Source organism: Giraffa tippelskirchi, chromosome 4 (assembly GCF_054371585.1).
Source record: "Giraffa tippelskirchi isolate mGirTip1 chromosome 4, T2T-mGirTip1v1.2.pri, whole genome shotgun sequence".
Classification (NCBI taxonomy): domain Eukaryota; kingdom Metazoa; phylum Chordata; class Mammalia; order Artiodactyla; family Giraffidae; genus Giraffa; species Giraffa tippelskirchi.
In genome coordinates, this window is record NC_137278.1 from 174470391 (window position 1) to 174488920 (window position 18530).

At 38.9% G+C, this 18530-nt stretch overlaps 1 protein-coding gene and 1 long non-coding RNA gene across 7 annotated transcripts in view; one reads left to right on the plus strand and one right to left on the minus strand.

The window, feature by feature from the left end:
- DENND5B (DENN domain containing 5B) overlaps nt 1-18530 on the plus strand; it is a 217289-nt gene that overhangs the window by 79741 nt on the left and 119018 nt on the right. The gene's annotated exons all lie outside the window — the stretch shown is intronic.
- LOC145546030 (uncharacterized) overlaps nt 1-18530 on the minus strand; it is a 1126586-nt gene that overhangs the window by 4217 nt on the left and 1103839 nt on the right. The window lies entirely within an intron of this gene.

Consider the following 18530-nt stretch of genomic DNA (forward strand, 5'->3'; position numbering starts at 1 on the left):
ATTCTGCAGAAAGGGTTAAAACATAAGCAGTCAGGTTGTGAAAAATTTTGAAGTGATACTAGGCAATTTGAGATTTAACATTGGGATAATGAAGCAATATTGAAGGAAAGTATTGAATTTGCATTTAGAAAGATTTTTTGGCTGCATTACAGGGTAGTGTTGGTAGGGAGTAAGCCTGGAGGCAGAACACATTTTTAATAATTCAGGTGAGAGATGGCATTGGATTGGATTAGAGCATTTTCAGCGGGAATGGAGAGAGCTAGATAGAGTTAAGAAAAATAGGAGGTAAAATCAGTAGGATGAAGCAACTGATTAGATGTGGGCAGTCAGAGGGAAAAGGGAGTCAAAGATGACTGCAGCTATCCATCTTGAGCCACTGGTTAGAATGGTTGTACTAATTGAGCTAGAGAAATTACAGCTCAGGGCTTTGGAAGTGATTCCCTGTTTGATCTCTAACAATTGTCCTCTTGTAAGGAATAGTTCTCACAAATCTAAGAATTTGTGATTCTTAACTCTTCTAAGGAAACTCATTATATATCCTACAGATTAGATCATTTTTATTGACATTTACACTAAAGTCATTCCTGAGATGTCTGTATCCTTAATTACTCTTGGAATTCATTGTTAGAGCTCATTGGCTTTTTTGTTAAAGAGAATATTGTTTTCTGTAGGCAGTGTATAATTGTGTCTAGTTGCATATGTAACTGTTATGTATAACCCTTTGTAAGCAACATAGCCATGTATCAAATGACTCCAAAACTAACTGTAATGATAACAGAGCCACCGTTGACAAGGATGACAACATAAATATATCTGAATAAGTTAATGTTAAAAGTAAACATTTGACAATTCTCATTCATTCCCAGTGGAAATGCAAAATGGTATAGCCATTTTAGAAGTCATTGTGACAGTTTCTTGCAAAACTTAACATACCTTACCATATGATTCATTAGTCACACTCCCTGTTATCTATCCAAAGGAATTGAAGGCTTACATCTACACAAAAAGCCTTACACATGAATGTTTGTAGCAGTTTTATCCTTAATTGCTCAAATTTGGAAGCATTCAAGATGTCCTTAAGTAGGTAAATGGATAAATAAGCTGTGGTATGTTCATACAATGGAATATTATTTAGTGCAAAATTGAAAGGTGCTACCAAGCCTTGCAAAGACATGAAGGAAAACTAAATGCATATTACTAAGTGAAAGAAGCCAGCCTGAAAAGATTTCAATTGTGTGACTTTCTTGAAAAGACTAAACGATAGAGATGGTAAAAAGATGGTTATCAGGGATTAGGGAGGAGATGGGAATGAATAGGCAGAGCACAGAGGACTTTTAGTGCAGTGGACTGTTCTGTACCATACTACAACAGTGGATACATGGCATTACATATTTATAAAGACCCCCAGAATGTACATAATCAAGAGTGAACTCTGTTATAAACTATAGACTTTGGATGATATTGATGTGTGAATCATCTCTTATTCAGGGTTACCTTTTATTCAAACACACACACACACACACACACACACAAATTAGGCAAATGGTTGTCTGAGGAGGCCTTACAAATATCTGAGAAAAGAAGAGAAGCAAAAGGTAAAGGAGAAAAGGAAAGATATACCCATCTGAATGCAGAGTTCCAAAGAATAGCAAGGAGAAATAAGAAAGCCTTCCTCAGTGATCAGTGCAAAGAAATAGAGGAAAACAATAGAATGGGAAAGACTGGAGAGTGCTTCATAAGGAATGCTGGAGTGGATGAAGCACAAGCTGGAATCAGGATTGCCGGGAAAAATATCAATAACCTCATATATGCAGATGACATCACCCTTATGGTAGAAAACAAAGAAGAACTAAAGAACCTCTTGATGAAAGTGAAAGAGGAGAGTGAAAAAGCTGGCTTAAAACTCAACATTCAAAAAACTAAGATCATGGCATACGGTGCCATCAGTTCAGTTCAGTTCAGTCGCTCTGTCATGTCCGACTCTTTGAGATCCCATGAACCGCAGCACTCCAGGCCTCCCTGTCCATCACCAACTCCCGGAGTTCACCCAAACCCATGTCCATTGAGTTGGTGATGCCATCCAGCCATCTCATCCTCTGTCGTCCCTTTCTCCTCCTGCCCTCAATCTTTCCCAGCATCAGGGTCTTTTCAAATGAGTCAGCTCTTTGCATCAGGTGGCCAGAGTATTGGAGTTTCAGCTTCAACATCAGTCCTACCAATAAACACCCAGGACTAATCTCCCTTAGAATGGACTGGTTGGATCTCCTTGCAGTCCAAGGGACTCTCAAGAGTCTTCTCCAACACCACAGTTCAAAAGCATCAATTCTTTGGTGCTCAGCTTTCTTTATAGTGCAACTCTCACATCCATACATGACCAATGGAAAAACCATAGCCTTGACTAAACAGACCCTTGTTGGCAAAGTAATGTCTCTGCTTTTCAATATGCTGTCTAGGTTGGTCATAGCTTTCATTCCAAGGAGCAGGCATCTTTTAATTTCATGGCTGCAATCACCATCTGCAGTAATTTTGGAGCCCAGAAAGATAAAGTCAGCCACTATTTGCACTGCTTCGTGGTTCGTGATGCTTTTGAACTGTGGTGTTGGAGAAGACTCTTGAGAGTCCCTTGGACTTCAAGGAGATCCAACCAGTCCATCCTAAGGGAGATCAGTCCTGGGTGTTCATTGATAGGACTGATGTTGAAGGTGAAACTCCAATACTTTGGCCACCTGATGCGAAGAACTTACTCTTCAGAAAAGACCCTGGGAGAGCTAACTTTGTACATCAAGAATGCTTTTTAGACATGCTTGCTATTGTGTTCTCTTTTCCTAGCATTTGGAGGAGGATTTTGAAAATAACCTTTATAATATTTATAATTTTTATGATATAACTTCACTCATCATTGCAGTTTCCTTTCTGGAAATAGAGAAAAACTTAAAGTAGTTTACCCAAGGTCACATATGGCTTGCTCATTGTATATATATTTATGTTCCAGAAACAGAAAGCTAAGATTCATTCTCCGCATTGTGGGAATGTTGAACTCTCTTCATTTCAGAAAATACTTTGTATGCTAGACGAATTCTATTTATATTCATTCTATATTTTCTACCTTTTTCAAGAGAATAGAGTCAATCCCAGGTCTTGACTTGGAAGATTCTTGGTCTGTCCAGTATGATAGCTACTAGAAATATATCTTATGCAGCTGAGCGACTGAATTTTAAATTTTATTTAGTTTTAATTAAAATGTAGATATCCATGTGTTAATAGTGGCTACTTTATTGAACAGTGCAGCTCTAGATTACCAGTTAGAAGACAGGACCATGTTAAACTCTAGTAGGGGGAGGCAGTCAGCACAGTTCATACTGTGGCAAACTCTGTCAGGTTCTTCAACAGAGAAACTGTAAGTGGGGAAAAAGATGTGGAGGGGAAATCCTAAGATTAAAAGAGACTTAAAGGGTGTATCAGCAAATCACAATGTATGGACTTTATTTGAATCCTGATACAAACTGTTAAAAATATTTATTACATTTATGAAATAATTGAATAACAGCTAGATTTTTGGTATTAGGGAATTATTGTATTTTTTTAAGCATCATGATATATTGTAGTTGTCTAATAAAAGGAGGAGTCATTATCTTTTAGAAAGATGTTGAAGTATTTACTTCCTGCCCTTTGAAGCTAGGCTTATATTTACTGCATTTTTCATCAGTGACCTATTTTCTTTTAGCATTGATTAAAAAAAAACAAAAACAACTTCTTATATGGAGAATTTTGAACACATGCAGGTGGATAGAGTAGTACAGTGGATCCCCATATACCCATTATCCAGATTTAAGAATTACCAATTCATGACCAACACTGTTTCCTCTTCACATCCCCATATTATGTTTTATAAGCAAATCCTAGATGTTTTATGATTTTATTTGAAATATCTCAGCGTATATCTCTGAAAAGGAAGGCTGTAAACAGATAAGGTAGGGTTTTCCTGAGAAAGAGAGCCAAGCATTGCTTTCTTGACATAAGAGAAGCCATTTTTGGCCTAAGCCACTTTGTGATCTAAGCCTGTCCTAGTGCTTATCCTTGAATAGGTCTCAGAAATGATCTCGAAAGGACAAAAATAATGCAGAAACAAACTGTTATCAGGCGAAAGAAGTAACTTTGCGGTTGTTGGAAAGATATATCAGTTGTAAACATTGCTAGTTCTGTTAAAGTGGTATAAATTAGTCTGAAGTGCTCAACCACTAGATCAACTGGAACTCAAAGGATAAATATGTTGAGCTTTTCTGACCTTCCTGACTTCAGTCAGGAAGCTTGGATTCTCTAGACCTATCAACTGCCCAAGCCTTTCATGAATATGCATGTATCTTTAGCTTTAAACTTCCCAGTTTTGCTGTTCAGAAGACACTGCGTTGGGAAAGATCCTTGGTGTTCTCCTTGTGTGTATGTGTACTCAGTCCCTTCAGCCGTCCAAGTCTTTGCGACCCCATGGACTGTAGCCCGCCAGGCTCCTCTATCCATGTTAGTCTCCAGGCAAGAATACTGGAGTGGGTTGCTGTGAGCTTCCCCAGGGGATCTTCCCAACCCATGGATTGAACTGTCTCTTAGCCTCTTGCATTGGCAGACAGGTTCTTTACCACTAGCGCCACTTGCTGTAAATAGTAGGTCCTTTTCCCAGTCTTGGCTTGACACCCACTGAGAGGCGAACCCAGTTTTCAGATAACAAGGCCTCTTTGGTTTTCCATTGTTCAATACAATTACCAAACCTAAAATTTTAAAATAATATTATTTTTAAAATATCATTATTTTATATTCAAATTCCCACTTGCTTCAGAAATTTATAGTTTACATCTAAATGACCAAACATGACCAAATAAACCAAGTTACATGATCCATTTTATGTTAACAAAGTGGCAATGTAAAACAAATATTTCATGAAGTTGCTAATTATGAAAAGGATTGTGTAGAGCTTTGTGACAATTATGAATTAAGCCAAAAATAATGTAAGGTAGCATTGCCAAGTTGGTAAGTCTCATTGTAAAGATTCTTGAAATGTAATGGGAAAGCTTTTTTAGAAATTTTTTCTTTTAAATTTATTATTTAGTGCTGGGTCTTTGTTGCTGTGCGCAGGCTTTCCCTAGTTGCAACAAGCAGGAGATACTGTAGCTGTGGCACATGGGCTTCTCATCGCAGTGGCTTCTGTTGTTTTAGAGCACGGGCTCTAGGGCATGTGGGCTTCAGTAGTTGTAGTACATGGGTTTGGTTGCCTCAGAGCATGTGGAATCTTCCCAAAGCAGGGATCGAACCCATGTCCACTGCACTGGCAGGTGGATTCCTACCCACTGGAGCACCAGGGAAGTCTGGGAAAGCTTTTTAGAAAATAAATAAGATATTAGAGTGGAAACTACTCAAAGGCCTCTATAAAACTCTGGTTTGGACAACTTGAATCATAGAGTTCATGAGAAGTTAAATAATGATTGTACGGTATAGACAAGAAAATGGGATAAGATGAATAAGTTTTAATAGTAATTTACCTTGAATGTTGCTGAAAGAGTGTAGTGAAGAGACTGCTAGAGAATAGAAATTTTTTTTTCTTTAAAATGCCCTCCTATATAATAATAAAAAAATGCATTTTTTAGTATTTGAAAGATTTAAGACCATCCAAAATAAAAAATTCTGAGAAATACAAGAATTCCACAGAAATACGGATATACTCATTTCTTAAATATACTCATTTCTTGTCTTGAATATGCTCAATTTTTGTCTCCATCTGGGATGGATGAGATTCATAAAATCTTTTCAGATGTGGGCAGCATAGGGTATTATTTGCATTAAGAGTTTCACCTGTTTTGCAACTACATTTGTACAAAACTACTTGTAAATTTTGTATAAAATCAGCAGTTATTAAGTCTATAAAAATATTCTTGGCATCTTTTCTTTGAGGATCTCAACAAAAATGTTAAAAATTGTATCGCCCATTGGCCCTCCAGGTTAAGAATTGAGGAATATAGAGAGATAGGTTATTAGAGTAGAGGGGAATGGTGCAATCGTAATATGAGGCAACTGCTGAAAATATTACAAAGAACAAATCCTGCATAAGATATTATTGTGAAGAAGTTTAAATTTTACTTATAAATTAGCATTACCAACCATCTCCTATTTCTGAATATTTAAGTGGTAGATAAAAACAAGTTAACTTCTGAAGGGCTTAGATGCAGTGGTACCCCAGTAGAAATGAGTGCCCAGTCTTGATTTCTAATATGATTCCCCAGTTAATGGGTTAAGAGAGATCCTTGAAGAAAGGGCTAACTCTTGAGCTGGAGCAAGGAACAAAGATGAGCTTAGAGCATCTCATAGAGTTGGAAATTAAGGAAAAATAAAACACATAAATAAGAGTATGTCAAAAGGCCACAAGAGCCAAATGAAAGAGTTCCCATTGGCCATGTGAGCAACAAAATAGAAGTCCCATTGGTTATGACCCCAAATATAAAATATCCACAAGTTTTTACTGATACAAATAAACAATCCAATAAATTAATAAATAGAAGAGGAGAGACACATCTCCCTTGCAGAAGAATTCCAAATAATTTATGTAGATACTCCGCTTTCAAGGACATGGAACACAACTCTCTTCTCCAGTGTGGGCTGGTTACAGTGATTTCCTTCTGAAATTATAGTTGGAAAGGAAGAAAATAGTGGACTTTTACAATGGAGAAATGTTGTTTCAGGTAATCAAAGTGATCATCAACAGTGATGAGTCATGTTGATGTGTATTCCTAATATGATGTGATGAAAATGGCACTTTACCTCCATGGTCTTCTTCCCCAAACCCATAACCTCAGTTTCATCGTTAGAGAAACATCAGGCAAATCTCGTTTGAGAGACTTTCTACAAAATACCTGACAACTACTCTTCGAAACTGTCAATTGATATCTAAAACAAGGAAAGAATGAGAAATTGTCACAGCCAAGAAGAGCTTAGAGAGACATGATGCAATGTGGTATCCTGTATGGGATTCTGGAACAAAGAAAGGACCTTAGATAAAAAATCTGAAAATCTGAATAATGTGTGAAAGTGTTTAGTCACTCAGTCGTGTCTGACTGTTTGCAATCCCATGGACTATAGCCCACCAGGCTCCTCTGTCCATGGAATTTTCCAGGCAAGAATACTGGAGTGGGTAGCCATTCCCTTCTCCAGAGGATCTTCCTGACCTAGGGATTGAACTGAGGCCTCCTGCATTGCAGGTGGATTCTTTACTGTCTGAGCCACCAGGGAAGCCCTGAAAAATGAATAGATTTAGTTAATAATAATATGTCAATATTGCTTCATTAATTATAACATAATGCTTACTGATAGGGGAAACTGGTTGGAGAGTATATTGGAACTCTGTATTTGTCTTCTCAGTTCTGTAAATCTAAAACTATTCCAAAAACTAAAGTTTACCTTGAAAAAAAGAAAAGCCATGAAGTCCTGGGTTCAAAGCAAAGAATAATAAAGTTCTGGTTGTGTGATACCACCATGAGCATATGATATGATAATAATATCCTTATGTCTTATGTTTGACATAAGGTAGGTATCAAATTTTAATGTATAAGTTGGTACAAGTTGGAAAAGAAATAAAATGTTCTAAAGAAAATGGACTAATTTTATTCCTTTACTTATATTACTTTTCAGTTTATATAGTCAAAGTTTGGAAGTGAATCATTTTCACAGCTGTCAGTTCTTTAAATAAGTTTTCCAAATTCTGGAGTATATGATTCAGATCAAAGTACCATTTTCATTTTCATTTATCCATTTATGCAGCAAACATTAATGAACATATGTACCAGGCACAGTATTAAGTAGGTGCTGAGGATGTAAGAATGAATATGTTGTAGAGATTAAAGGAGGAGATAGAATTGAACAGTTTTAATACAGTATGTTAAGTGGATAGCAATATGCAGAGCAATTATGAGAACAGGGTTCCAAAACCTGAACAGTTCTATTTCTTTAAAAAAAAAAAAAAGCATTATATTTACATATTATGTGTCAGTCAAGAAGAAAAATGCAGTGTCCTGAACCTTAATATCAAGGAAAGTTTTTATTTTAACACATCAACTAATACATATTTAGTACAATGTTTGTACAGTAGTGATTTACTTAAAAATTAAGCTTATGGAATTTAAAAGATGTTGGACCATAAAAATTATCTGTTCTAATTAAGGTTTTATATTGAAAAAACTCCTTACTCTTTCTGTGCTTAAAGACCTTTTGAGACCTAGAGCAAAGGAACCCTTGGGCCACACTGTGCCCAGACTTCTGACCCACAGAAACTGATAAGAAGTGTGGGTATTGTTTTAAGTTGCCAAGTTTGTCATAATTGATTAAAGGGGTAATAGAAAATCAAGATGGAGGAAGACATTCCAGACACAAGACCCTGTCACAGTACTTAAAGGGAACTGCCAGTCGTTGAACTTAAGTGCAGGTGTGTAGGGAGTGGGGAGATTCATAACCTGGAGCTGAACATGTAGGGTAGCGCTAGATCACGGTGGTCCTCAAGTGCCATCTGAGGAATCTGGGCTCTGGGTGACAGGGGTCTGAACTTAGGAGATTGGTGTCTTAGTTTACTTTGATTTTCCTGAGAGAGAAGATTAACTCACTTACCTTCACTTGATTCTCTGCCCAGACATCATCATCTTAATGAGACCACCTGACCTCCCCATTTAATATTGCAACTGGTGCTCTGTACTGCCTTCCTTACTCTGCTCTTTTCTTTAACTTTCCATTGCACTTTTTGTCTTTCAACATACTGTATAATTTAAATTTATTATTTTCGTTTATCTTCTCATAGAATATAAACTCCATGAGGACAAGGATTTTTTTTTGCCTTTTTGTTCACTGTTTGTTCCAGTTATTTATTGTTGCATAACAAACCAGATAGAAAACTCTCTGCTTAAATGACGGTCATTTACTTTACTCACAGATCTGCAATTTGGGCAGCCCGTGGTGATGCCACCTTGTCTGTGCTCCATGCTGCATCAGCTGAGTGGCTGACAGGGCCACAGGACACACTTGCAGGGGGCTCACTTCAGGACTGGCTGGCTGTTGCTCACTGTCGGCTGGGCCCTCAGTTTCTCTCCTTCCCACAGCATGTGACTGTGTTGTAAGGGCATGTGTCCCAAGAGAATACGGTGGAACTGCCTGGCATTTTTTATGCCTTAGCCTTAGAAGCCATAATCTCATTTCTCTGGTATGCTTATGTTTGAGGCAGTCTTAAGGTCCTTCCAGCTTTAAGAGCAGGGAACATGGACTCCACCTCCTGATGGAGTTTCAGAAGAGCATGTGGATAGGAGATATTGTTGTGGCCATCTTTGGAAAATACAGTCTTTGTGTTGTTGTATCCCCAAAGCTAGAACAGTGCCTTGGCTGGTAGAGCTCTATAAATGTTTGTTGAGTAAATGAGTAAGTGAGAGAAAGAGAGAGAGAGAGGAAGAGGAATTAGAAGGGAAGAATTGTGTACAGTGTGTGGCAGGGAGACTAGAATTTTGGAAACTGTAAGTATTCTGAGCCTGGCTTGAGATTCAGAATTAACAAAGTGGCAGTGAAAATAGAAAGGAAAGGCTGGTTAGGAGGGATAGTAAGGAAGCATAAATTATAAATTTTAATGACTGTTTGAATATGGAAGGAAAGGGGTGGGGTCCAGATGAGGGAAGGGGGAGAAATCTAGAATCTAAATCTAGAATGACTCCTAGTCAGTCAGCTATCTAAGCTATGTGCCAAGTACTAGAATAAAAGTAGTGAATATGATACCTTTTTGATAGAATTATTCTTAGTGTTAAATTCATCCCTCTTCAGAGATGAATAGTAGATAGTAATATTTGAAAACTGCATGGCTTATGGCACTGTTAACAGCAGAAAACCTTTAGGGGAGAAGAGTTTAGCTTTGAAAATGAAGTTCAGGCTGCTGGTACTGAGACAGATAAGTGGAGATTCTTGGTGAGAAGTAAGAATTGTGAATTGAAACTCAGGGCTAGAGATCATCTTGAGGGTTTTCTTCTGTGTTTTTCTGGTGGAGAGAGGAAGGAAGAGATTGTTTTTCCTATAGAGAAGAGGAAAATTCTACTCTTCCCTCCCATTTTTATCATTCTTGGTGGGTTTTGTTTCATGTTAATTTTGAAAACTTCAGAAAGTGATTGAAAGGACTTTTTTCCCCACCAAAGTTGATTTTCTTCTTTCTTAATATACTAGGTAGTAGCTTTAGGAATCACAGTCCCTTGTAGAAATGGGAAAGTCTTAGTCATCGTATAGGTCACATTCCCTCTGACCCCCACCCCTAGTGTTTGTGGACCATTGGGTCTGTGCTCAACCTCAATACCATTTTAAAACCTAGAGTTTAGTTAGTTCATTTTAAAGCCTGAGTGTTCTAGCTCACACTCAGCATATTAGCAGAGGCCTGGAAGGCCTTTGGTGAATGTGCACACCGATGCATAGAGACTCAGAGGTGGTCACATCAGTGGAACATGCTAGCTACCAGCAGCTTCAGGTAATTGTTAGAATAATACTTCTTCTCTTTGATTCTTGTAGGAGTATTCTCTTTCCTAGTGAATCCTGTTACTGATACTTATTTTGCCTGATTTTGCAGATGTTAGAACAATTTCATATACCATGGGCAGTAGCATTAGTAAAACAAACATATCCTTTCCTGTCTTATAATTTATATATCTCCTTCAGAGAACATTGTTGATTTCTTATGCAGGAATTTTTTTGTTTTTGAAAAGTGTAGGGGGAATAAAGTGGTATTCCTGTGAGAGTTAATTGCTGTTCCTGTGCAAACTAAATGTATGTGTGTAGGTGAGTATAGTAATGAATGGAAATGGAGGGAAAGGTCTGCCTTAGCTCTGTGCAGATAGTGCTTCTTTGAGTCACGCAGTAGAAAACCTTCAGTTTGAATGTCTCATAACCCTAGCTCTGTAGTATTACTTGTCAGCTATAAATATTTTAACGGTGGGTGACTTTCTTTTGTTCCTAAAGGCAAAGGGTGGCTCTCTTGTAGGCTCTTTAGCAGAGAATAAGTTCTTTAGCAGTAGGGGAAGATTCGTTTTATTTTGTATGATAAAAAGCAGCATGAATAGTAATATTAACATGCTTTTTTTGGATAAATGATTCTCACAGCAGATAGATATCTAATAACACTACGTGCTAATAATGTGTTGTTATAGTAATAAAATAATCTGTATTTTATGTATGAGGATATTTTTGCTCAAAGAAATTGTGATTTGCTCTAGGATGCTAGAACTAGAACCTTGTTTTCTTGGATATAATTATTTGAAAATCACTTGTATATAAAAATAGTAAAAATCATTTACTAAACACTAGTGAACACATGACACGTGATTATTAACCTAAAAATGATGGACCCTTTCCTCTTAGAGAGTTTCATGATATCAGTTATACTATTTCAGTGGCTTTTTAAAGTTTTTTGTCTTGTTTCATAATTTTATTGCAAAAGGGATACTATGACAAGCATGGGTTAGGATCAGAATGGTTTGTTCTTTCATCTTTAGCAGAGGACCATAGAACCTGGTTTCATTGTTAAGGATTTTACAAGTAAATAATATACTGTTATATTCTATGCTTGGTGGTAGGAGGCACAGTGCCTAGTAATAATTTATCTGGTCTTTGTCCCGAGTTCCTGGAGCAAAACTTCCAAAACCCTGAGGATTTCCTGGTAGCAGGAGTGTTGTCCTAATGAAGCAACTACTGATGGGCTCCTAGATAACTTCAGGTAGGGCTTGGTCACAGAACCAACCTAGCAGAGGGGAGGAGGTTTGAGATTGAGTTTCAGTAACATGGCTATGATTTAACAAGTCATGTCTATGTAATGGTGCCCTAATAAAAACTTTAGACACCAAAGCTTAGTGGGGCTTCCTGGTTGATGAACACATTGTTGGGAGTAGGAGTGTGACACACTCTGATTCCACAAGAAGAGAGCATGAAAGTTCTTCTCTGATCTCAACCTGTGTATATCTTCATTTGTCTAGTCCTTCTGATTTGTATGCCTTAAAATAAAACTATAATCATAGGTGTAGTGCTTTCATGATTTCTGTGAGTTGTTGCTGTTCAGTCGCTAAGTTGTATCTGACCCTTTGTGACCCCATGGACTGCAGCACACCAGGCTCCTCTGTCCTTCACTATCTTCTGGAGTTTGCTCAAATTCATGTCCATTAAGTCAGTGATACTGTCTAACTATCTGATCCTCTGCCACCCTCTTCTTCTTTTGCCATTAATCTTTCCCAGCATCAGGATCTTTTCCAGTGAGTAGGCTCTTTGCATCAGGTGGCCAAAGTATTGGAGCTTCAGCTTCAGCATAAGTCCTTCCAGTGAATATTCAGGGTTGATTTCCTTTAGGATTGACTGGTTTGATCTCCTTACTGTCCAAAGGACTCTTCAAGAGTCTTCTCTAGTATCACACTTTGAAAGCATCAGTTCTTTGATGCTCAGCCTTCTTTATGGTCCAACTCTCACATTTGTACATGACTGCTGGATAAACCATAGCTTTGACTATACAAACCTTTGTTGGGAAAGTGATGTCTCCGCTTTTTAATATGCTGCCTAGATTTGTCATAGCTTTCTTTCCAAGGAGCAAGCATCTTTTAATTTTGTGGCTGGAGTTACCACCTGCAGTGATTTTGGTTATTAATTGCCAAACCTGAGGGATTTGTGGGAACTTCCAGATGTATATCCAGTCTGTGAGCAGTGCAGGTGGTCTGGGGAATCTCTGAAATCAGGGAAGTCTTAGGGAACTGTGCCCTTGGAGAGTTAATACCTGCACTAACTCCAGGATTAAATTGGGATACCTCTGGTTGAGTTTGAAGCACAATATCTATATTGTGTACTTTTTTGATTCCCAGTGAATAAACTTCAGTATTATGAGTCTCTTAGAAATTAACAACTCACTGGATTGCTGTTGATGTACTTTATTAAGATCTTAATCAAGATAAACTTTTAGGATTACCAGAATTCAGGTTTCTTTATTGATGAACATTTCTTTAGTAGGGCCTATGAATTTTCAGACTCCTCTACCTTCTTTTGCTTGATTTTCTTTGTGACCAGCAGCCTATACCTGCAAGATTGCAAATTGGATTTAGAGTTTTTAGATTTAGAATGGCTGATAGGCCCATCATTAATTAATACCTCTGGTCTTGATTATTAGCTTAGTGATTGGTATATGAAAGATAAAGAGCATTCACAGGAAAAGGGCAAATTCTATCCCATATTTGAAGAACTATACTCATCATGTATTTGAACACAGTAGCAGGCAATGTAGAACATTACCAAGGAAGCGAAGGTGGAATATAGTCAGGGATTGATATTAGAGCCAGAAGGTCAAGACTAATGCAAGTTAAAACTCAGGCTAATCCAGAAACATAAAAATAGCTAACTACTATAATAACAACCATAGACTATAAGTGGCTCAAAACAATAGAAACTTACTTCTCGTTCATTGTTTAGTCTAATGTAGGCCAAGCTGGAGAGAGGCTTTATTTTGCAGAGACATTCAGTGACCCAGGTTTCTTCCATGTGTGCCCTTCCATCTTTATGGCTCCATTTCCATTTGAATTTAGCTGGTGAGTCACAGAAGAAAGACAGATTGTGTGCCTCAGGCTGGAAGTGATACACATCACTTCTGCTCACATTTCATTGACAAGAGCTAGTCTTTTGGCCCCCACTCAGATGCAAGGATGTTGGGAAGGAGAAGAGAACAGGGATGTTGGTGGGCACCTGCTGTCTGTCATAAATTCAGGATCAGTGAAAGCTGTTCCCTGGTGCTAAGATAATTGGAATGGCTTATCCAGTGAGAATGATTTGGGATTGTTTCAAGGAGTGTCAGAGGGAGAAAAGATGCAATTCCTTATGGATTCAGTATCCTGTATAAATGTTATCAAACTCAGGTTTGGCTGCTTGGTGCTTGAAAGCCAGTACTCAAGACAAGTGCTGGTAGGAATGGAAGTGTTACTTCATTGTTACTTCACAACAAGGCTTGTGTCCAAAAACCAGCTCCAGGGATTTTGCTCTACCATGAAATTTTTTAAAGGGAGAATTACTCGGGAAGGGGTTCAGAGTCTTTGTTGTCTTCCACTGTGTGCAGACTTTCTTCTGATTGATTGGTGGTGAGGTAACAGGACAGTGTTCCAGGGCTCTGGAGCTCAGCCTGAAGTTACCATTCTCCTTCCTTGTGGGGGCTCTCGTTCCTGCAGAGGAACTCAAAGGTGTTTTGTTATGTATGTTTCTTGTGGAGGAACCAGACACAGTGTAGGCACAGTGGAAATGTTGCTTGAATGTGTTAACATTCTCTGGTCTTTAAGAAAACAAAATCTGAAATCCTTCCCTCAACCCCACATTCTCCTCCAGTACTATCACTTATCATCTTTCCAACAGAACTCTTCAGAAGAGTGAATTGTACTGTCTGCCTTGACTTCCTCTCGTTTGCAGTCTTTCTTGGAACCACACCAGGCAGGTTTTCACCAACACACCCGGCAGAAATCTCTTTGTCCAGGTCACAGTGACTTACTTGTTGTCGACAACCTTCTTTAACTTGGCTTCCATGATGCTTCTGGTTTTTTCTTATTTTACTGACTGCTTTTTCTCTTTTACCTTTCTGCCTGTTCTTCTTCCTCTTCCCAGCCTCTTAATATTGCTCGAGTCCCCTAGGGCTCTGACCTCAGCCTCTGTCTCCATCTGCAGTCATTTCCTAGTGATCTTCTCCAGCCCTGTGATGTTAAATACCGTCTTTTTTATATAGAGCCCTGAGTTTCTAAACTTTTCCCTTGAATTTAAATCCATATATCTGAATGCTTACTCAAAAATGTCTCTTGGATATCTAGTAGGCTTCTCAGACTTACCATATCCAAAACTGCATTCTTCATTCCAGCTCCCTGACCACTATCCTCCCCTCAGCAAAACCTCCAACTTCCTTCTTTCAGTAAGTAGCTACACTGATAATCCAGATGCTTAGATCAAAATTCATGGTATCACAATATCCTTCTTGACTACTTCTTTCTCTCATATCTAATTCGTCAGCAAATCATCCATTTTATGCCTTCAGAATATATTTAAAATCTTATCACTTCTCACCACCCTAGCACTTACTGTCTCTCTAATCTGTACTGCCATCATCTCTTACTAGACTGCTGCAGAAGGTCCTAAATGATCACTTTTCTTCTACTTTTGCCCACTATAATCTGTTCTCTCAGCTGCCAGGGTGATCTTTTTAAAACAAAGTCACTTCTCTGTGGAAGACACTCCAGTTATTTCCCACAATGCATGCTAAGTTGCTTCAGTCGTGTCCGACTCTGCGACCCTGTGGCTATATAGCCTACCAGATTCTCTGTCTGTGGGATTCTTCAGGCAAGAATACTGGAGTGGGTTGCCATTTCCTTCTCCAGAGACTTTCTGTGATACTTAATATAAAATCAGAAATCCTCACCATTGCTTACAATCCTCACTTGTTTTATCTGGCTCCTGGTTACCTCTGACTTCATCTTCTACCACCTCACTAGATGCATCTGTGTCCTGGTCTTACTGTAGCTCAGCTGGGACAAGCTCACTTGTACCACCGGGATTGTCCACTTGCTAATTCCCTTGCCAGAAAGACTCTTTCCTGAGATGAGCTGATACATAGAATTAAGAGCACAGACTCTGGAGTCAGACTGCTTAGGTTTGAATTTCCTTGTTATCTGACCTGAGCAAGTTATTTAACCTTTTTGTGCCCCAGTTTCTACATCAGTAAAATGAGAATGATAAAAGGATCTACTTCATATAGTAATTATCATGATAAAATGGGTTAATATATGTAGAGCACTTAGAATAACACCTGCCTGTAGTAAGCTCCGAGTGTTATTGTGTGATGGTTACTACTTCATAAGGTCTCTACTTATACATCGCCTGTTCAGAGGTGTTTAGTTATAGGATCATCAGAATGAATATTGAATATGCAGCCTCCTGGGGGACCTGCTTTGAAGAGGACAGCTTACTGTGGTGTAGAGACAGCACATGTGTAGCAAATGGCTTTCTATGAATGTCACAGAAGTGCCCCCTTATTTTATTTATCACCCTCATGGTGCTCTCTCCTCGTCACCCACGCCTACTTCTCTTTCCCTGTGAAAGTGAAGTCAGTTGTGTCTGACTCTTTGCAACCCCATGGACTGTAGCCTACTAGGCTCCTCTGTCCATGGGATTTTCCAGGCAAGAGTACTGGAGTGGGGTGCCATTTCCTTCTCCAGGAGATCTTCCCAACCCAGGGATTGAACCTGGGTCCCCCACATTTTAGGCAGACGCTTTACCGTCTGAGGCACCAGGGAAGTCCCACTGCTGCCCTAGTGTTCCCCTTCCCAGCTCCTGCTTACGCCAATTCAGGTTGGGTCTTTGAAGACACACATTTGGAGACCTGTGGGGGTAGACATGCGAAGGAGGAGTTGTCACCACCACATCATCCCTTTTTCTTTGCCTCAGCATGGGTTTCATCATAGGTAGCATCCATAGTGTCTCCATTTCCTTCTGTCACCTTTGTCATCATACTGAGAAAGATTTACTATTGTAAGTATTCTGACCACATGTGTGTGTGTGTGTGTGTGTGTGTTTTAACTTTCCTTTAGAGAGAAAAGGAATAAATGAAAAAGACAGGGCAGAAGAGATTACCTGTTTCAGCTTCCCTTCTGTTTTCATTGTTCCCATCAACAAACTTTCTTTACAACATCTAGACTTCAGTGATATCCTTCAGGGATAGGCGCATAGGGAAGTATTGGGAACCTTGGCCTTGTTTTGTGGAGAAATACCCTGCTCAGAAATAGGCTGTGGTGGAAATGGGTAATAAGGGAGGGAATTCACTGGGGCCCTAGGAGTGAGAAGGTTCAGAGAGGAAATGAGAAGGTTCAGAGAAGAAATATATAACAGGGACCCTCAGCCTGAGAAATAGCTCCGAGATGTCACAGATCTCTCTGCTTACAGAAGGTCAGATCTTATGCTCCCAACCACAGGGGAAAGAGGTATGTTATTGATATTCTGACATCATCTACAAAGTGAAAGGAGGCTCAGACTCTTTGTAATATGCCATATTTCAGAAACTGTGAGAGTTTAAGAAATGTTTAGTGCTCAATCCTTCTGGACCTGCCTGTATACATTTTTGTATGTTAAGTGAAATATCAGTCACATTTCTTTTGTAGTTATACGTTATCTTTTTAAATATATAAGCTATAGAGTAGACTGAAATCCAAATTTTGTCTATGGTGATTCTCGTTATAGCTTTCCATGAAGCAGATGCACTTATTTCACTGGAAATTCTCTCAATTATTTAGACCATAGTTTATTGGATTTTGGTGATCTGGAGGTAGTGATAAAATAATTGAACCGCAAATCTATTAACATTATTTTTGCTTATGTACCATTTTTTGTATAACTGGTCAGAATAAAATGATCTGAAATAACTTTTGTATTTTTTAATTTTTGGCCAATGAAACCAGAAACAACGGCTATATGAAATAACTGGGACTACTGGTAAATATAATGGCAGCGACAGTCTGAACACAGCCAAGAGTTTCTACCTTTATCAGGGCAGATTTAGGCTTTAGATGAGAGCTGGGCAGAATTGTCAGACCATTGAATGGATTAGTTTCCTTGCTTTGTGTCTTATTTTTATAAGAAGGATATTCAGTATCAGTAGTAAAGTTCGTGCTCGCTTTTCCAAATGGGGAGATTTTTGTGCTGCTTGGAGGAGTCCAATACTATTCTACTACTGCTACTACCCTACGCTAATTTGTAGCTGTTATTCTTTTGACCCAGAAAGAGGAAATGCCATAGTATACATTTAGTGAGTGAGATCTGCTTCTCCAGTTCTTTCATGTTGGTCCCAGTTACAACAGTATTGCCTCCCTGGAATCCTAGAGGAGTGAAGGAGCGCACTGACTTGTGTCCCCACTGGTACACCTTCAGCCGAGGGCTTTGCATGCTGCGTATATGTGTAGGGGCTCTTCTGAGGTCTACTTTGGGTCATTTATCCCTGATAGTGGATGGACGTCAGTTCACAGTTCTGACTATCCCTAAAGATCCAAATAACTTCTGTCATGATTTCAGAGTACCTTCAGCCATTTATGAGCTTCCCTTGTGGCTCAGCTGGTAAAGAATCTACCTGCAATGCGGGAGACCTGGGTTCGATCCCTGGGTTGGGAAGATTCCCTGGAGAAGGGAAAGGCTACCCACTCAAGTATTCTGGCCTGGAGAATTCCATGGACTGTATAGTCCATGGAGTCGCAAAGAGTCAGACACGACTGAGCAAAGGACTTTCACTTTCAGCCATTTTTAATGAATCAGCTCCTTTATTCCTTCAGTTCAGAAGTTCCACAGGCACCTTTCCCAGCCCTGTTTTTGTTGTTATTTCGTGGAGGGAAGGCACAGAAGGTTTCTGCAAACCTTGTCTGGAATCTGGAACTCTCACAATATCTGTGGGTAAATAGCCCCCCAAAGTAGCAGCTTAGCCTGTGCTACTCTCTTGGGATCATTCC